Here is a 20,616-nt window from a genome sequence, read left to right as displayed (position 1 = left end):
TTGAACCAGTCCCTGGGCAAAGTGGCGAAGTATGATCAAACAGTCTCCTTGACCCATGCGAAAATAAATTATCATGTTCTTTCATTTAATCATTATTGATGTTAACTCCACAACTGATGAGTATATTGCCACATGTGCATTTTGTAAAAAATAAATATGTTTGCGAAAGCAGGCCAAACATTTCCAACTAGCGCTTTGCCCGTCCAAGGACGGGTGTATTTGAGTAAATCTGAATCTTGCAAGTGAAAAGCAGACCGCGACGTGATATTCATTGCATGAATTTGTGTGCAATTTGTAAGGCCGCGGTGACACAGACTTATTTCATTTAACACGTATAACGCCTTAGTCATCATGACGTCCTTTTACTTCTATGTCTCAATAGCGTTACGGAGATCGCGTGACGTGAGGGTTCTGCCTTTAGAGTGAGGGTTGTAAGTTGACGCTGAGGAGGGGGGAGGAGGCACCTCGCGCCCCCATGTGGTGGAGTGTCCATTTGGAGGAAGTCACCTCTTCATGATTATTCTTCATGATTATTAATGAGGGGGGCTGTTCGATGTGGAGTGACGTCACCCGCTTATGGTTATTAATGACGGGGCACCATGTGGAGGACGTCACCTGTTCATGATCATTAATGAGGGGGGCTGGCCGACGTGGAGTGACGTCACACGAGGGACACACAGACATTCATGGCTCATTATAGTAGTAACTAGCTTAACGATGGCAACAGTTTGTTCTGGCTAACTGCAGTCAAAAAACATAATGACTTTCGCCATTATCGCTCCTGCGCGCAATTTTTGGCATGTTATAAAACTTTAATGCGACTAAAATATATATTTTTTCATTATTATCGGGGGATAGCGCGAACGCAGTCCCCCAGTACCACAAATTACACAGTCGAGTTTCCCGCATTTGGGGAAATCGCAGGGGTCAACCCACCCGCAGTGCAATGGATGAGCCTCGCCCTGGGAGGACCACCTAACTGATCATGGTGCCGCCCCTGTCAGGTAAGTATGAGTTGGGTTGCTCCCACTATCCCGATACGAACCAGAACCCTGTACCTTTACTCTATGGGCCCTTCAAAGGCTTTTACATATTCTATGGTTCTTTCGGTAAAGAACCATAGAATGTGAATTTCTGCAGTCACGAAAATTTTAAGCCCAGCTTTTACGTGGCTGTAATAAAAAATAAAAGTGAAATAAATGAATGTTAAAAATGAAAACTATATGATTAAAACGCTAATTTGTAAAGGAAATTAACCATTTTTTAATTATTAAACACTTAACTGACGGTCAGGTTTTTGGGCAAAGCCCCTAAAAAACTTATTCTGGGTAATGTTAGCTCACGACACAAGTGGCGTTACTAGATTAGAGGTTTTCACCTCTGGTTCTGTAATTTTTGTCGGGCGATGAGAATCCTGGCCACATCTAGCATCATAATCTGATATTTGAACCAGTCCCTGGGCAAAGTGGCGAAGTATGATCAAACAGTCTCCTTGACCCATGCGAAAATAAATTATCATGTTCTTTCATTTAATCATTATTGATGTTAACTCCACAACTGATGAGTATATTGCCACATGTGCATTTTGTAAAAAATAAATATGTTTGCGAAAGCAGGCCAAACATTTCCAACTAGCGCTTTGCCCGTCCAAGGACGGGTGTATTTGAGTAAATCTGAATCTTGCAAGTGAAAAGCAGACCGCGACGTGATATTCATTGCATGAATTTGTGTGCAATTTGTAAGGCCGCGGTGACACAGACTTATTTCATTTAACACGTATAACGCCTTAGTCATCATGACGTCCTTTTACTTCTATGTCTCAATAGCGTTACGGAGATCGCGTGACGTGAGGGTTCTGCCTTTAGAGTGAGGGTTGTAAGTTGACGCTGAGGAGGGGGGAGGAGGCACCTCGCGCCCCCATGTGGAGTGACGTCACCCGCCAATATTATTAATGGTGGAGTGTCCATTTGGAGGAAGTCACCTCTTCATGATTATTAATGAGGGGGGCTGTTCGATGTGGAGTGACGTCACCCGCTTATGGTTATTAATGACGGGGCACCATGTGTAGGACGTCACCTGTTCATAATCATTAATGAGGGGGGCTGGCCGACGTGGAGTGACGTCACACGAGGGACACACAGACATTCATGGCTCATTATAGTAGTAACTAGTTTAACGATGGCAACAGTTTGTTCTGGCTCACTGCAGTCAAAAAAATAATGACTTTCGCCATTATCGCTCCTGCGCGCAATTTTTGGCATGTTATAAAACTTTAATGCGACTAAAATATATATTTTTTCATTATTATCGGGGGATAGCGCGAACGCAGTCCCCCAGTACCACAAATTACACAGTCGAGTTTCCCGCATTTGGGGAAATCGCAGGGGTCAACCCACCCGCAGTGCAATGGATGAGCCTCGCCCTGGGAGGACCACCTAACTGATCATGGTGCCGCCCCTGTCAGGTAAGTATGAGTTGGGTTGCTCCCACTATCCCGATACGAACCAGAACCCTGTACCTTTACTCTATGGGCCCTTCAAAGGCTTTTACATATTCTATGGTTCTTTCGGTAAAGAACCATAGAATGTGAATTTCTGCAGTCACGAAAATTTTAAGCCCAGCTTTTACGTGGCTGTAATAAAAAATAAAAGTGAAATAAATGAATGTTAAAAATGAAAACTATATGATTAAAACGCTAATTTGTAAAGGAAATTAACCATTTTTTAATTATTAAACACTTAACTGACGGTCAGGTTTTTGGGCAAAGCCCCTAAAAAACTTATTCTGGGTAATGTTAGCTCACGACACAAGTGGCGTTACTAGATTAGAGGTTTTCACCTCTGGTTCTGTAATTTTTGTCGGGCGATGAGAATCCTGGCCACATCTAGCATCATAATCTGATATTTGAACCAGTCCCTGGGCAAAGTGGCGAAGTATGATCAAACAGTCTCCTTGACCCATGCGAAAATAAATTATCATGTTCTTTCATTTAATCATTATTGATGTTAACTCCACAACTGATGAGTATATTGCCACATGTGCATTTTGTAAAAAATAAATATGTTTGCGAAAGCAGGCCAAACATTTCCAACTAGCGCTTTGCCCGTCCAAGGACGGGTGTATTTGAGTAAATCTGAATCTTGCAAGTGAAAAGCAGACCGCGACGTGATATTCATTGCATGAATTTGTGTGCAATTTGTAAGGCCGCGGTGACACAGACTTATTTCATTTAACACGTATAACGCCTTAGTCATCATGACGTCCTTTTACTTCTATGTCTCAATAGCGTTACGGAGATCGCGTGACGTGAGGGTTCTGCCTTTAGAGTGAGGGTTGTAAGTTGACGCTGAGGAGGGGGGAGGAGGCACCTCGCGCCCCCATGTGGAGTGACGTCACCCGCCAAATATTATTAATGGTGGAGTGTCCATTTGGAGGAAGTCACCTCTTCATGATTATTAATGAGGGGGGCTGTTCGATGTGGAGTGACGTCACCCGCGTATGGTTATTAATGACGGGGCACCATGTGTAGGACGTCACCTGTTCATGATCATTAATGAGGGGGGCTGGCCGACGTGGAGTGACGTCACACGAGGGACACACAGACATTCATGGCTCATTATAGTAGTAACTAGTTTAACGATTTCAACAGTTTGTTCTGGCTAACTGCAGTCAAAAAAATAATGACTTTCGTCATTATCGCTCCTGCGCGCAATTTTTGGCATGTTATAAAACTTTAATGCGACTAAATATATATTTTTTCATTATTATCGGGGGATAGCGCGAACGCAGTCCCCCAGTACCACAAATTACACAGTCGAGTTTCCCGCATTTGGGGAAATCGCAGGGGTCAACCCACCCGCAGTGCAATGGATGAGCCTCGCCCTGGGAGGACCACCTAACTGATCATGGTGCCGCCCCTGTCAGGTAAGTATGAGTTGGGTTGCTCCCACTATCCCGATACGAACCAGAATTCTGTACCTTTACTCTATGGGCCCTTCAAAGGCTTTTACATATTCTATGGTTCTTTCGGTAAAGAACCATAGAATGTGAATTTCTGCAGTCACGAAAATTTTATGCCCAGCTTTTACGTGGCTGTAATAAAAAATAAAAGTGAAATAAATGAATGTTAAAAATGAAAACTATATGATTAAAACGCTAATTTGTAAAGGAAATTAACCATTTTTTAACTATTAAACACTTAACTGACGGTCAGGTTTTTGGGCAAAGCCCCTAAAAACTTATTCTGGGTAATGTTAGCTCACGACACAAGTGGCGTTACTAGATTAGAGGTTTTCACCTCTGGTTCTGTAAATTTTGTCGGGCGATGAGAATCCTGGCCACATCTAGCATCATAATCTGATATTTGAACCAGTCCCTGGCAAAGTGGCGAAGTATGATCAAACAGTCTCCTTGACCCATGCGAAAATAAATTATCATGTTCTTTCATTTAATCATTATTGATGTTAACTCCACAACTGATGAGTATATTGCCACATGTGCATTTTGTAAAAAATAAATATGTTTGCGAAAGCAGGCCAAACATTTCCAACTAGCGCTTTGCCCGTCCAAGGACGGGTGTATTTGAGTAAATCTGAATCTTGCAAGTGAAAAGCAGACCGCGACGTGATATTCATTGCATGAATTTGTGTGCAATTTGTAAGGCCGCGGTGACACAGACTTATTTCATTTAACACGTATAACGCCTTAGTCATCATGACGTCCTTTTACTTCTATGTCTCAATAGCGTTACGGAGATCGCGTGACGTGAGGGTTCTGCCTTTAGAGTGAGGGTTGTAAGTTGACGCTGAGGAGGGGGGAGGAGGCACCTCGCGCCCCCATGTGGTGGAGTGTCCATTTGGAGGAAGTCACCTCTTCATGATTATTCTTCATGATTATTAATGAGGGGGGCTGTTCGATGTGGAGTGACGTCACCCGCTTATGGTTATTAATGACGGGGCACCATGTGGAGGACGTCACCTGTTCATGATCATTAATGAGGGGGGCTGGCCGACGTGGAGTGACGTCACACGAGGGACACACAGACATTCATGGCTCATTATAGTAGTAACTAGCTTAACGATGGCAACAGTTTGTTCTGGCTAACTGCAGTCAAAAAACATAATGACTTTCGCCATTATCGCTCCTGCGCGCAATTTTTGGCATGTTATAAAACTTTAATGCGACTAAAATATATATTTTTTCATTATTATCGGGGGATAGCGCGAACGCAGTCCCCCAGTACCACAAATTACACAGTCGAGTTTCCCGCATTTGGGGAAATCGCAGGGGTCAACCCACCCGCAGTGCAATGGATGAGCCTCGCCCTGGGAGGACCACCTAACTGATCATGGTGCCGCCCCTGTCAGGTAAGTATGAGTTGGGTTGCTCCCACTATCCCGATACGAACCAGAACCCTGTACCTTTACTCTATGGGCCCTTCAAAGGCTTTTACATATTCTATGGTTCTTTCGGTAAAGAACCATAGAATGTGAATTTCTGCAGTCACGAAAATTTTAAGCCCAGCTTTTACGTGGCTGTAATAAAAAATAAAAGTGAAATAAATGAATGTTAAAAATGAAAACTATATGATTAAAACGCTAATTTGTAAAGGAAATTAACCATTTTTTTATTATTAAACACTTAACTGACGGTCAGGTTTTTGGGCAAAGCCCCTAAAAAACTTATTCTGGGTAATGTTAGCTCACGACACAAGTGGCGTTACTAGATTAGAGGTTTTCACCTCTGGTTCTGTAAGTTTTGTCGGGCGATGAGAATCCTGGCCACATCTAGCATCATAATCTGATATTTGAACCAGTCCCTGGGCAAAGTGGCGAAGTATGATCAAACAGTCTCCTTGACCCATGCGAAAATAAATTATCATGTTCTTTCATTTAATCATTATTGATGTTAACTCCACAACTGATGAGTATATTGCCACATGTGCATTTTGTAAAAAATAAATATGTTTGCGAAAGCAGGCCAAACATTTCCAACTAGCGCTTTGCCCGTCCAAGGACGGGTGTATTTGAGTAAATCTGAATCTTGCAAGTGAAAAGCAGACCGCGACGTGATATTCATTGCATGAATTTGTGTGCAATTTGTAAGGCCGCGGTGACACAGACTTATTTCATTTAACACGTATAACGCCTTAGTCATCATGACGTCCTTTTACTTCTATGTCTCAATAGCGTTACGGAGATCGCGTGACGTGAGGGTTCTGCCTTTAGAGTGAGGGTTGTAAGTTGACGCTGAGGAGGGGGGAGGAGGCACCTCGCGCCCCCATGTGGTGGAGTGTCCATTTGGAGGAAGTCACCTCTTCATGATTATTCTTCATGATTATTAATGAGGGGGGCTGTTCGATGTGGAGTGACGTCACCCGCTTATGGTTATTAATGACGGGGCACCATGTGTAGGACGTCACCTGTTCATAATCATTAATGAGGGGGGCTGGCCAACGTGGAGTGACGTCACACGTGGGACACACAGACATTCATGGCTCATTATAGTAGTAACTAGTTTAACGATGGCAACAGTTTGTTCTGGCTCACTGCAGTCAAAAAAATAATGACTTTCGCCATCATCGCTCCTGCGTGCAACTTTTGGAATGTTATAAAACTTTAATGCGACTGAAATATATATTTTTTCATTATTATCGGGGGATAGCGCGAACGCAGTCCCCCAGTACCACAAATTACACAGTCGAGTTTCCCGCATTTGGGGAAATCGCAGGGGTCAACCCACCCGCAGTGCAATGGATGAGCCTCGCCCTGGGAGGACCACCTAACTGATCATGGTGCCGCCCCTGTCAGGTAAGTATGAGTTGGGTTGCTCCCACTATCCCGATACGAACCAGAACCCTGTACCTTTACTCTATGGGCCCTTCAAAGGTTTTACATATTCTATGGTTCTTTCGGTAAAGAACCATAGAATGTGAATTTTTGCAGTCACGAAAATTTTAAGCCCAGCTGTTACGTGGCTGCAATAAAAAATAAAAGTGAACTAAATGAATGTTAAAAATGAAAACTACATGATTAAAACGCTAATTTGTAAAGGAAATTAACCATTTTTTTAGTATTAAACACTTAACTGACGGTCAGGTTTTTGGGCAAAGCCCCTAAAAAACGTATTCTGGGTAATGTTAGCTCACGACACAAGTGGCGTTACTAGATTAGAGGTTTTCACCTCTGGTTCTGTAAGTTTTGTCGGGCGATGAGAATCCTGGCCACATCTAGCATCATAATCTGATATTTGAACCAGTCCCTGGGCAAAGTGGCGAAGTATGATCAAACAGTCTCCATGACCCATGCGAAAATAAATTATCATGTTCTTTCATTTAATCATTATTGATGTTAACTCCACAACTGATGAGTATATTGCCACATGTGCATTTTGTAAAAAATAAATATGTTTGCGAAAGCAGGCCAAACATTTCCAACTAGCGCTTTGCCCGTCCAAGGACGGGTGTATTTGAGTAAATCTGAATCTTGCAAGTGAAAAGCAGACCGCGACGTGATATTCATTGCATGAATTTGTGTGCAATTTGTAAGGCCGCGGTGACACAGACTTATTTCATTTAACACGTATAACGCCTTAGTCATCATGACGTCCTTTTACTTCTATGTCTCAATAGCGTTACGGAGATCGCGTGACGTGAGGGTTCTGCCTTTAGAGTGAGGGTTGTAAGTTGACGCTGAGGAGGGGGGAGGAGGCACCTCGCGCCCCCATGTGGAGTGACGTCACCCGCTAATTATTATTAATGGTGGAGTGTCCATTTGGAGGAAGTCACCTCTTCATGATTATTAATGAGGGGGGCTGTTCGATGTGGAGTGACGTCACCCGCTTATGGTTATTAATGACGGGGCACCATGTGTAGGACGTCACCTGTTCATAATCATTAATGAGGGGGGCTGGCCAACGTGGAGTGACGTCACACGTGGGACACACAGACATTCATGGCTCATTATAGTAGTAACTAGTTTAACGATGGCAACAGTTTGTTCTGGCTCACTGCAGTCAAAAAAATAATGACTTTCGCCATCATCGCTCCTGCGTGCAACTTTTGGAATGTTATAAAACTTTAATGCGACTGAAATATATATTTTTTCATTATTATCGGGGGATAGCGCGAACGCAGTCCCCCAGTACCACAAATTACACAGTCGAGTTTCCCGCATTTGGGGAAATCGCAGGGGTCAACCCACCCGCAGTGCAATGGATGAGCCTCGCCCTGGGAGGACCACCTAACTGATCATGGTGCCGCCCCTGTCAGGTAAGTATGAGTTGGGTTGCTCCCACTATCCCGATACGAACCAGAACCCTGTACCTTTACTCTATGGGCCCTTCAAAGGTTTTACATATTCTATGGTTCTTTCGGTAAAGAACCATAGAATGTGAATTTTTGCAGTCACGAAAATTTTAAGCCCAGCTGTTACGTGGCTGCAATAAAAAATAAAAGTGAACTAAATGAATGTTAAAAATGAAAACTACATGATTAAAACGCTAATTTGTAAAGGAAATTAACCATTTTTTTTTAGTATTAAACACTTAACTGACGGTCAGGTTTTTGGGCAAAGCCCCTAAAAAACGTATTCTGGGTAATGTTAGCTCACGACACAAGTGGCGTTACTAGATTAGAGGTTTTCACCTCTGGTTCTGTAAGTTTTGTCGGGCGATGAGAATCCTGGCCACATCTAGCATCATAAACTGATATTTGAACCAGTCCCTGGCCCAAAGTGGGGAAGTATGATCAAACAGTCTCCTTGACCCATGCGAAAATAAATTATCATGTTCTTTCATTTAATCATTATTGATGTTAACTCCACAACTGATGAGTATATTGCCACATGTGCATTTTGTAAAAAATAAATATGTTTGCGAAAGCAGGCCAAACATTTCCAACTAGCGCTTTGCCCGTCCAAGGACGGGTGTATTTGAGTAAATCTGAATCTTGCAAGTGAAAAGCAGACCGCGACGTGATATTCATTGCATGAATTTGTGTGCAATTTGTAAGGCCGCGGTGACACAGACTTATTTCATTTAACACGTATAACGCCTTAGTCATCATGACGTCCTTTTACTTCTATGTCTCAATAGCGTTACGGAGATCGCGTGACGTGAGGGTTCTGCCTTTAGAGTGAGGGTTGTAAGTTGACGCTGAGGAGGGGGGAGGAGGCACCTCGCGCCCCCATGTGGAGTGACGTCACCCGCCAAATATTATTAATGGTGGAGTGTCCATTTGGAGGAAGTCACCTCTTCATGATTATTAATGAGGGGGGCTGTTCGATGTGGAGTGACGTCACCCGCGTATGGTCATTAATGACGGGGCACCATGTGTAGGACGTCACCTGTTCATAATCATTAATGAGGGGGGCTGGCCAACGTGGAGTGACGTCACACGTGGGACACACAGACATTCATGGCTCATTATAGTAGTAACTAGTTAACGATGGCAACAGTTTGTTCTGGCTCACTGCAGTCAAAAAAATAATGACTTTCGCCATTATCGCTCCTGCGTGCAATTTTTGGAATGTTATAAAACTTTAATGCGCCTAAAATATATATTTTTTCATTATTATCGGGGGATAGCGCGAACGCAGTCCCCCAGTACCACAAATTACACAGTCGAGTTTCCCGCATTTGGGGAAATCGCAGGGGTCAACCCACCCGCAGTGCAATGGATGAGCCTCGCCCTGGGAGGACCACCTAACTGATCATGGTGCCGCCCCTGTCAGGTAAGTATGAGTTGGGTTGCTCCCACTATCCCGATACGAACCAGAATCCTGTACCTTTACTCTATGGGCCCTTCAAAGGCTTTTACATATTCTATGGTTCTTTCGGTAAAGAACCATAGAATGTGAATTTCTGCAGTCACGAAAATTTTAATGCCCAGCTTTTACGTGGCTGTAATAAAAAATAAAAGTGAAATAAATGAATGTTAAAAATGAAAACTATATGATTAAAACGCTAATTTGTAAAGGAAATTAACCATTTTTTAATTATTAAACACTTAACTGACGGTCAGGTTTTTGGGCAAAGCCCCTAAAAAACTTATTCTGGGTAATGTTAGCTCACGACACAAGTGGCGTTACTAGATTAGAGGTTTTCACCTCTGGTTCTGTAAGTTTTGTAGGGCGATGAGAATCCTGGCCACATCTAGCATCATAATCTGATATTTGAACCAGTCCCTGGCAAAGTGGCGAAGTATGATCAAACAGTCTCCTTGACCCATGCGAAAATAAATTATCATGTTCTTTCATTTAATCATTATTGATGTTAACTCCACAACTGATGAGTATATTGCCACATGTGCATTTTGTAAAAAATAAATATGTTTGCGAAAGCAGGCCAAACATTTCCAACTAGCGCTTTGCCCGTCCAAGGACGGGTGTATTTGAGTAAATCTGAATCTTGCAAGTGAAAAGCAGACCGCGACGTGATATTCATTGCATGAATTTGTGTGCAATTTGTAAGGCCGCGGTGACACAGACTTATTTCATTTAACACGTATAACGCCTTAGTCATCATGACGTCCTTTTACTTCTATGTCTCAATAGCGTTACGGAGATCGCGTGACGTGAGGGTTCTGCCTTTAGAGTGAGGGTGGTAAGTTGACGCTGAGGAGGGGGGAGGAGGCACCTCGCGCCCCCATGTGGAGTGACGTCACCCGCTAATTATTATTAATGGTGGAGTGTCCATTTGGAGGAAGTCACCTCTTCATGATTATTAATGAGGGGGGCTGTTCGATGTGGAGTGACGTCACCCGCTTATGGTTATTAATGACGGGGCACCATGTGTAGGACGTCACCTGTTCATAATCATTAATGAGGGGGGCTGGCCAACGTGGAGTGACGTCACACGTGGGACACACAGACATTCATGGCTCAGTATAGTAGTAACTAGTTTAACGATGGCAACAGTTTGTTCTGGCTCACTGCAGTCAAAAAAATAATGACTTTCGCCATTATCGCTCCTGCGCGCAATTTTTGGCATGTTATAAAACTTTAATGCGACTAAAATATATATTTTTTCATTATTATCGGGGGATAGCGCGAACGCAGTCCCCCAGTACCACAAATTACACAGTCGAGTTTCCCGCATTTGGGGAAATCGCAGGGGTCAACCCACCCGCAGTGCAATGGATGAGCCTCGCCCTGGGAGGACCACCTAACTGATCATGGTGCCGCCCCTGTCAGGTAAGTATGAGTTGGGTTGCTCCCACTATCCCGATACGAACCAGAATTCTGTACCTTTACTCTATGGGCCCTTCAAAGGCTTTTACATATTCTATGGTTCTTTCGGTAAAGAACCATAGAATGTGAATTTCTGCAGTCACGAAAATTTTATGCCCAGCTTTTACGTGGCTGTAATAAAAAATAAAAGTGAAATAAATGAATGTTAAAAATGAAAACTATATGATTAAAACGCTCATTTGTAAAGGAAATTAACCATTTTTAAATTATTAAACACTTAACTGATGGTCAGGTTTTTGAGCAAAGCCCCTAAAAAACTTATTCTGGGTAATGTTAGCTCATGACACAAGTGGTGTTATTAGATTAGAGGTTTTCACCTCTGGTTCTGTTAGTTTTTTAGGGCGATGAGAATCCTGGCCACATCTAGCATCATAATCTGATATTTGAACCAGTCCCTGGCTAAAGTGGCGAAGTATGATCAAACAGTCTCCATGACCCATACGAAAATAAATGTTCATGTTCTTTCATTTAATTATTTTGATGTTAACTCCACAACTGATGAGTATATTGCCATATGTGCATTTTGTAAAACATAAATATGTTTGCGAAAGCTGGCCAAACATTTCCAACTAGCGCTTTGCCCGTCCAAGGACGGGTGTATTTGAGTAAATCTGAATCTTGCAAGTGAAAAGCAGACCGCGACGTGATATTCATTGCATTAATTTGTGTGCAATTTGTAAGGCCGCGGTGACACAGACTTATTTCATTTAACACGTATAACGCCTTAGTCATCATGACGTCCTTTTACTTCTATGTCTCAATAGCGTTACGGAGATCGCGTGACGTGAGGGTTCTGCCTTTGGAGTGAGGGTTGTAAGTTGACGCTGAGGAGGGGGGAGGAGGCACCTCGCGCCCCCATGTGGAGTGACGTCACCCGCCAAATATTATTAATGGTGGAGTGTCCATTTGGAGGAAGTCACCTCTTCATGATTATTAATGAGGGGGGCTGTTCGATGTGGAGTGACGTCACCCGCTTATGGTCATTAATGACGGGGCACCATGTGTAGGACGTCACCTGTTCATAATCATTAATGAGGGGGGCTGGCCAACGTGGAGTGACGTCACACGTGGGACACACAGACATTCATGGCTCAGTATAGTAGTAACTAGTTTAACGATGGCAACAGTTTGTTCTGGCTCACTGCAGTCAAAAAAATAATGACTTTCGCCATTATCGCTCCTGCGCGCAATTTTTGGCATGTTATAAAACTTTAATGCGACTAAAATATATATTTTTTCATTATTATCGGGGGATAGCGCGAACGCAGTCCCCCAGTACCACAAATTACACAGTCGAGTTTCCCGCATTTGGGGAAATCGCAGGGGTCAACCCACCCGCAGTGCAATGGATGAGCCTCGCCCTGGGAGGACCACCTAACTGATCATGGTGCCGCCCCTGTCAGGTAAGTATGAGTTGGGTTGCTCCCACTATCCCGATACGAACCAGAATTCTGTACCTTTACTCTATGGGCCCTTCAAAGGCTTTTACATATTCTATGGTTCTTTCGGTAAAGAACCATAGAATGTGAATTTCTGCAGTCACGAAAATTTTATGCCCAGCTTTTACGTGGCTGTAATAAAAAATAAAAGTGAAATAAATGAATGTTAAAAATGAAAACTATATGATTAAAACGCTCATTTGTAAAGGAAATTAACCATTTTTAAATTATTAAACACTTAACTGATGGTCAGGTTTTTGAGCAAAGCCCCTAAAAAACTTATTCTGGGTAATGTTAGCTCATGACACAAGTGGTGTTATTAGATTAGAGGTTTTCACCTCTGGTTCTGTTAGTTTTTTAGGGCGATGAGAATCCTGGCCACATCTAGCATCATAATCTGATATTTGAACCAGTCCCTGGCTAAAGTGGCGAAGTATGATCAAACAGTCTCCATGACCCATACGAAAATAAATGTTCATGTTCTTTCATTTAATTATTTTGATGTTAACTCCACAACTGATGAGTATATTGCCATATGTGCATTTTGTAAAACATAAATATGTTTGCGAAAGCTGGCCAAACATTTCCAACTAGCGCTTTGCCCGTCCAAGGACGGGTGTATTTGAGTAAATCTGAATCTTGCAAGTGAAAAGCAGACCGCGACGTGATATTCATTGCATTAATTTGTGTGCAATTTGTAAGGCCGCGGTGACACAGACTTATTTCATTTAACACGTATAACGCCTTAGTCATCATGACGTCCTTTTTACTTCTATGTCTCAATAGCGTCACGGAGATCGCGTGACGTGAGGGTTCTGCCTTTGGAGTGAGGGTTGTAAGTTGACGTTGAGGAGGGGGGAGGAGGCACCTCGCGCCCCCATGTGGAGTGACGTCACCCGCCAAATATTATTAATGGTGGAGTGTCCATTTGGAGGAAGTCACCTCTTCATGATTATTAATGAGGGGGGCTGTTCGATGTGGAGTGACGTCACCCGCTTATGGTTATTAATGACGGGGCACCATGTGTAGGACGTCACCTGTTCATAATCATTAATGAGGGGGGCTGGCCAACGTGGAGTGACGTCACACGTGGGACACACAGAAATTCATGGCTCATTATAGTAGTAACTAGTTTAACGATGGCGACAGTTTGTTCTGGCTCACTGCAGTCAAAAAAATAATGACTTTCGCCATTATCGCTCCTGCGTGCAATTTTTGGAATGTTATAAAACTTTAATGCGACCTAAAATATATATTTTTTCATTATCGGGGGTTAGCGCGAACGCAGTCCCCCAGTACCACAAATTACACAGTCGAGTTTCCCGCATTTGGGGAAATCGCAGGGGTCAACCCACCCGCAGTGCAATGGATGAGCCTCGCCCTGGGAGGACCACCTAACTGATCATGGTGCCGCCCCTGTCAGGTAAGTATGAGTTGGGTTGCTCCCACTATCCCGATACGAACCAGAATTCTGTACCTTTACTCTATGGGCCCTTCAAAGGCTTTTACATATTCTATGGTTCTTTCGGTAAAGAACCATAGAATGTGAATTTCTGCAGTCACGAAAATTTTATGCCCAGCTTTTACGTGGCTGTAATAAAAAATAAAAGTGAAATAAATGAATGTTAAAAATGAAAACTATATGATTAAAACGCTCATTTGTAAAGGAAATTAACCATTTTTAAATTATTAAACACTTAACTGATGGTCAGGTTTTTGAGCAAAGCCCCTAAAAAACTTATTCTGGGTAATGTTAGCTCATGACACAAGTGGTGTTATTAGATTAGAGGTTTTCACCTCTGGTTCTGTTAGTTTTTTAGGGCGATGAGAATCCTGGCCACATCTAGCATCATAATCTGATATTTGAACCAGTCCCTGGCTAAAGTGGCGAAGTATGATCAAACAGTCTCCATGACCCATACGAAAATAAATGTTCATGTTCTTTCATTTAATTATTTTGATGTTAACTCCACAACTGATGAGTATATTGCCATATGTGCATTTTGTAAAACATAAATATGTTTGCGAAAGCAGGCCAAACATTTCCAACTAGCGCTTTGCCCGTCCAAGGACGGGTGTATTTGAGTAAATCTGAATCTTGCAAGTGAAAAGCAGACCGCGACGTGATATTCATTGCATGAATTTGTGTGCAATTTGTAAGGCCGCGGTGACACAGACTTATTTCATTTAACACGTATAACGCCTTAGTCATCATGACGTCCTTTTTACTTCTATGTCTCAATAGCGTCACGGAGATCGCGTGACGTGAGGGTTCTGCCTTTGGAGTGAGGGTTGTAAGTTGACGTTGAGGAGGGGGGAGGAGGCACCTCGCGCCCCCATGTGGAGTGACGTCACCCGCCAAATATTATTAATGGTGGAGTGTCCATTTGGAGGAAGTCACCTCTTCATGATTATTAATGAGGGGGGCTGTTCGATGTGGAGTGACGTCACCCGCTTATGGTTATTAATGACGGGGCACCATGTGTAGGACGTCACCTGTTCATAATCATTAATGAGGGGGGCTGGCCGACGTGGATTGACGTCACACGAGGGACACACAGACATTAATGGCTCATTATAGTAGTAACTAGTTTAACGATGGCAACGTTTTGTTCTGTCTAACTGCATTCACAAAAAATAATGACCTTCCCCAGTAGCGCTCCTACGAGCAATGTTTTGCTTGTTATAAACCTTTAATGTGACTTAAAAATATACAGTCATACCTCGGTATACGACCACTTTGGAATTTCGTTGAATTTGGTATACATCGTGTTTTGACGAGAGAGAATGTATTGGGATACGATGTCTTGCTTGGGATACTACGCGCTTGCTAGAACTTGTATGAGTCGGGATGAGTTACCATGTACCCACGTATACCCCGTTCACGATTGAAACAAAGCACCGCTCCTCAGTCTGCCTGTCCAGTAGATCTCGTTCAGTGCACAAACTTTGCTATAACTCTCTGCATTTATTTTAATTTACGTATACATTTTAGGAAGAAGTAGTGTCTAAATTATTTTATACAACCCTATAAATGTATAATATGCCATATAAAATATCATTTCTTATACTCTGGAACGGATTATTTCCTTTCCCTTTATTTCTTATGGTAAAAATTGGTTTGGTATACGTCATTTTCGGTATAAGTCCTACCTTCTGGAACGAATTAACGATGTATACCGAGGTACCACTATAAGTGTATTTTGCAAATCACATTCAAGCTGTCTTTTAGTTTTGCGTGTTCAACTCCAATAAACAGTTTTATGGTCATATATGACGTGGTTAGTGCAGCTGCAAAGGGTAAGAGTGAAGGGATTCGAGACTGATGCCAAGGAATTTGATATGTCTTCTTGGTTCTTTCGGTAAAGTCACGTAGAAGGGAAATAATAAAATAATAACATTTAAACATAATAAAATACAATTCTCACGACGTTTCGGCCACAACGCAAACAGCCGTCCTCAGGTGAAGAACAGGTTTGTCTTAAAGACAGCGTCTGAATGAACACCACCATGCTTGGCAGCGTATATTTAAGCTGGGTTAGAGGAGGAGGGCGCCTTGACAAAGGAATTTGCATATCAACAGAGGAATTTAGCATATTTATGGAAAATGCAGATATGGGATTAGTCACTACTTGTGGATTGCGTAGGAGGTGGAGGGGGGGTCTCAAAGTCATATTATGCCCGTGCATTATGCAGTATGTAGGATTAGCAGCAACAAAGGGAGGAAGTAGGGTTAGCAGTAATAAAGGGAAGGCATTTTAATAGTAAGGAGCTGCAGCAGCCAAACCACCACGTAAAAAAACTAAAATATAAACTACATCAATATCATCAATATACTAAATATACTCTCCAATAAGCTGAGCTACTAACAGTAAGTCATACATTACAATTCTATGTCGCGTGGTGGTTTGGCTGCTGCAGCTCCTCTGTTGATATGCAAATTCCTTTGTCAAGGCGCCCTCCTCCTCTAACCCAGCTTAAATATACGCTGCCAAGCTTGGTGGTGTTCATTCAGACGCTGTCTTTCCTACAGACCTGTTCTTCACCTGAGGACGGTTGTTTGCGTTGTGGCCGAAACGTCGTGAGAATTGTATTTTATTATGTTTTATTATAATTTTATTATTTCCCTTCTACGTGACTTTACCGAAATAACCAACAAGATGAATCCCTGCAGTCACGAAAGCTTTAAATCGGAATTTGATATGGTTGCAGAAATGGATATTGCAGACAGCGATGCATATGCTGGAAGGGAGTGTGTACATGTGGTGAGACGCTCTCCGATGCCAATAAGGTTCGTTTCGGATTTGGAAGAATTCAAGGAGAGATCGTGGCTCCGAGAACCTCTCAAATCATGATGCACGGGTGAAATCAACGGAAGTATGCTTGCATGTTGGACTTCTTTCGCACCGTACGTAGACAACCGTACTCATCGGAGGTACGGGGAAAAGACAACACAACTGAAAACAAAAAGGTGAAGAGTAGGGTGTCATCTGCATAGGAGTGGAATTTGACACCAAAGCTCTCAATTCAGTGACCAATGGGAGACGTGCAGTCCACAAACAACATGGAGACTAGGAAAGAACCCTGAGGGAATCTGATTGACAAGCTTTCGTCCCGTGGATGAAGGCTCACACATTTGTAGGGCTGGGCCACTGATATCGAAGTCAGATTCCAGAAAGGCCAACGAGGGAGTGGTTAATGGTTTTGACAGTTGCACAAATGTAGAGGCCAATGAGTGTGATGATTGAACCGGAGTCCACAATTGAGATACTGTCAACAGGGACTCCTCTCAGTGCAGTCTCAGTGGAGTAGGTCTGACGGAAGGCAGACTGGAAGGAGCAAGAGTTTGGAGAGAAGGTATGGTGGACCTTGAGCTGTATATTGAACTTCTTTCGCACCGTACAAAGCCAGGGTAAGCCATTCTCAGAGTTTGTAGCAGGTGAAGAGGTTGGTTATGGGTGCATAGCTGGCAGGGTGGTCACGTGGAGGCCTGGTTTCTTGAGCAGCAGGGTGACTTTAATCGTTTTGTAGGATGCCAGAAAATGCCCAAGTGTGAACGAGCCATTGGTGATATTGGCGATACTTATGAAGAGTTTTGCAGTGCCACTGTTTGAACGTGACGCCAGCGTGAAGTGTTTCGATGAGGGCGAAGATGTCTGTCGACAGCACGGAGGACAGGAACATTGGTATCGGAGTCAGGGGCGTGGGGGCTGGGGCATGAGAAAGGTTTGTGTAAAGTTTGAGGGATGGCCCTGATTATCGTGGCAGCGGCAGCAAGTTTGTGGTGAAGTGTGTGAAAGGAATTTGCGTACTTAAAATGTGCGTGGGTCATTGTGCCTGGGGGCCAGGGTACTTCCGGGATGGAGGAGGTCTTTGATAGCCTTCAAATGGTTGTGAGGGCTTTCTGAGGCAGTTGCACACGACCTTTGATGTAAGGGGTGCATGATGCAAGAATCAGCTTGTTTACTCTCTTGCAGACCCCTCTATAATGGGTGAGTCAGTGGCGAGCCTGCTGTTGGAGTAGGTCCGTTTGTATCGCCTCCTGATTCCCTTTCGTGTAGATTGACAGTGGATGGGCAGTGGGAACCGTGTAATAACGCGCGAGTGGTGCAAGGTTTGAGAAGTTCCATTTTAATCCAACTCTGCCCTCAGATCAGCTTCGAGCTAAAGGGCACAAACACCCGGGTTTAGAGAGAGGACGATAAGATGGAGATGGAGTTGGCGAGTGGATGCTGAAGGATAGGGAAATCGATGTTCTCTGAAATGGCACGAGTAGCGGTTTTTCATGAGAAGCCTGCGTGCTTGTAGAGAAGTGATGATAAGCTGGTGGTCAGAATGTGACTTGGGTTGACCTGATTGGAGAGAGACAACGGCCAAGGACAGGTTAAATGAAGAGATCGAACGTGCCCTTGGTGGCTGTGGAAGATACCTGGGTTGTGCCAGCGTTGGCGAGTACCCCGTTGTGGCAGGCAAAATTGCCTCGAGACCAACTATCGACGATGGGTGCAGTCAAATCCGAACTGTTGAAATTGCGTGCGAGCACCAACTGATGGGCCACATTGCGGAGACCGTGAAGTAGGTGGGAAAGTTATTTGAGGGGGATGATGATGCTGCCATCAGGAAGCGGTAAGTTCGAGTAAAATAAAAGGTGGTCATTCCAGTGATGAGAAACCCATTAGCCATGAGCCAGTAAATTAATTCAGGTCACTGGGTGCATAAGACTTTATTGCATACCACCCATCTCACCACTCCATAATTGATCTAAAAAGTCTAACAGACATGGAGAATCATTGTGTTTGTGTGCATAGGCATGTGTTGCGTGTACAAATGTCTGTGTATATAAATGTGCATTATTTATTCTGTGTGTGGGCAATTGTCATCTCAGTTAACCCACAATACCTGTCTCTGTCCTGTGATCTGCAAGTGAGCTTTCCACACTTCACGTGACCTCAAAGTTTAGTGGCAAATGAAAGCTTTTGTTGTTGTTTCTGTTGATGTTTGTGTGTGTAAGGTTTGGAGCACAGTGATTTGGGAATGTACTACGAGCCACGGCACACATTCGGTGGCAAGTAGTTTCACAACCTGTTCTGAGTCTCTTCTAGGTCAACTCAGCTTCAAATGAGTGACTGCTGTGGTGTGCGCATACTGCTTGCAGTCCCTTTAAGGCAATAATTGGTGGAACACATGGACATTTTATAAAACTGCCAAATTGGCTGTACAAACATTGTTAAATACGACAAGTTTCTGATTGTATCTGAAATTGGCCACCATTCTGCAAAAAAGTTATCGAATCACAACCAAAATGACTACTTGAATCAGGCCCTTAGTCGTTTGACACACTATAAACATCCCCAAACATTGGGGTGTCAAGAGAAGTATTGCTCTCTGTAGTCTGGATGTCTCTACATAAATTTTTTGCTTATTGAAAAGTAATGCGGCTTATAGTTAAAATTTAATGTTAAATGTTTAAGTTGTATTAATTGGTTACTGTATAACGAAATAAAACAACCCACAATAGAATACCATCAATGTTAAAGCTTTACAATACACCCTTAACCTCATCCCAGCGATGTCCATAATCTGAAAGAACCTATTAAAATGATGTAACATGCATTTGGCCCAACGATGGCTTGCAAACCATAAAATAAATATGCGGTAATTCTGTTTTTAAGATCGAGGATTCCCAAGCAAAACATAATTTTCCAACGTGGCATGGATGCCACAAAAGGGTCACATTCTTGGCCTAAGGCGACGTGAACTTGATGAAATATTCAGGTTAAGCGTCGCTGTCGTGAAATATCTGTCCGTCTATCTGTCCGTCTGCGTACGCGCGCTTGCGAGGGATTTGGTTCTCGAATGGTGGGGAATACGTAGGAAAAAATTTGCCAGGCAGCACGCCCTAAGCGGTGGAAATAGGCTATTCCGTTTTTCCCATCCAGAAACTTGAAAGAAGTTAAAATAGCGTTTTTGTGCGCTTTCTTGTTATTTATTTATTTACTTTTTCCACCCGGCGTGGGACAAAGCACGCTATTGCGCATGCGCGAAAAGCTAACAGGAGTTGCCCCTGGCAACGCACATACGCCATCGCTGGAGGGTCGTGGCGCAATTTCTCATTCGCGTTCAAAATGCAAAAAAATTTACACGCAATGCTGAGGTAAATTAATCAAAGTGTCATGTCCTTTTCTCTCCCCCCCCCAACCCAATGTGTGCACTTATTATAGGGTCGGTATATACCAAAATTATTGCGCTTAGACAGTAATATTGTAGCGCGGGGGGGGGGGTAGCGGCCCAGCCCCCAGCCTCGGCCGGTTGGGCAATCTAGGCGAGGCCGGGGGCTCTGCACGGGACTAGGCCTCACCACGGCACTCTGTCAGATGAGTAACTTTGTGCTAACCAGTAGATATATACTGCTATACAGTCAACATATA

At 43.3% G+C, this 20,616-nt stretch overlaps 10 non-coding genes across 10 annotated transcripts; all 10 read right to left on the bottom strand.

Annotated features, from left to right (window-relative positions):
• Window positions 1-848: 848 nt before the first annotated feature.
• LOC133346271 (U1 spliceosomal RNA) lies at window positions 849-1,012 on the bottom strand. The gene has a single exon (XR_009755537.1). It is a non-coding gene; the product is annotated as a U1 spliceosomal RNA (small nuclear RNA).
• A 1,296-nt stretch (window positions 1,013-2,308) lies between these two features.
• On the bottom strand, window positions 2,309-2,472 carry LOC133346270 (U1 spliceosomal RNA). Its single transcript, XR_009755536.1, has one exon. It is a non-coding gene; the product is annotated as a U1 spliceosomal RNA (small nuclear RNA).
• A 1,296-nt stretch (window positions 2,473-3,768) lies between these two features.
• Window positions 3,769-3,932, bottom strand: LOC133346269 (U1 spliceosomal RNA). The gene has a single exon (XR_009755535.1). It is a non-coding gene; the product is annotated as a U1 spliceosomal RNA (small nuclear RNA).
• Window positions 3,933-5,210: 1,278 nt separating this feature from the next.
• LOC133346268 (U1 spliceosomal RNA) lies at window positions 5,211-5,374 on the bottom strand. The gene has a single exon (XR_009755534.1). It is a non-coding gene; the product is annotated as a U1 spliceosomal RNA (small nuclear RNA).
• A 1,279-nt stretch (window positions 5,375-6,653) lies between these two features.
• On the bottom strand, window positions 6,654-6,817 carry LOC133346267 (U1 spliceosomal RNA). Its single transcript, XR_009755533.1, has one exon. It is a non-coding gene; the product is annotated as a U1 spliceosomal RNA (small nuclear RNA).
• A 1,296-nt stretch (window positions 6,818-8,113) lies between these two features.
• Window positions 8,114-8,277, bottom strand: LOC133346266 (U1 spliceosomal RNA). Its single transcript, XR_009755532.1, has one exon. It is a non-coding gene; the product is annotated as a U1 spliceosomal RNA (small nuclear RNA).
• A 1,298-nt stretch (window positions 8,278-9,575) lies between these two features.
• Window positions 9,576-9,739, bottom strand: LOC133346265 (U1 spliceosomal RNA). Its single transcript, XR_009755531.1, has one exon. It is a non-coding gene; the product is annotated as a U1 spliceosomal RNA (small nuclear RNA).
• A 1,297-nt stretch (window positions 9,740-11,036) lies between these two features.
• Window positions 11,037-11,200, bottom strand: LOC133346264 (U1 spliceosomal RNA). Its single transcript, XR_009755530.1, has one exon. It is a non-coding gene; the product is annotated as a U1 spliceosomal RNA (small nuclear RNA).
• Window positions 11,201-12,496: 1,296 nt separating this feature from the next.
• LOC133346263 (U1 spliceosomal RNA) lies at window positions 12,497-12,660 on the bottom strand. Its single transcript, XR_009755529.1, has one exon. It is a non-coding gene; the product is annotated as a U1 spliceosomal RNA (small nuclear RNA).
• Window positions 12,661-13,955: 1,295 nt separating this feature from the next.
• On the bottom strand, window positions 13,956-14,119 carry LOC133346251 (U1 spliceosomal RNA). The gene has a single exon (XR_009755519.1). It is a non-coding gene; the product is annotated as a U1 spliceosomal RNA (small nuclear RNA).
• Between the last annotated feature and the right edge of the window lie 6,497 nt (window positions 14,120-20,616).

The sequence above is a fragment of the Lethenteron reissneri genome, chromosome 23 (genome assembly GCF_015708825.2).
Source record: "Lethenteron reissneri isolate LAM-NWPU_2019-01 chromosome 23, ASM1570882v1, whole genome shotgun sequence".
NCBI lineage: Eukaryota > Metazoa > Chordata > Hyperoartia > Petromyzontiformes > Petromyzontidae > Lethenteron > Lethenteron reissneri.
Note: the sequence above shows the minus strand (reverse complement) of the source record. Positions and strands in the feature narration are given on the sequence as shown.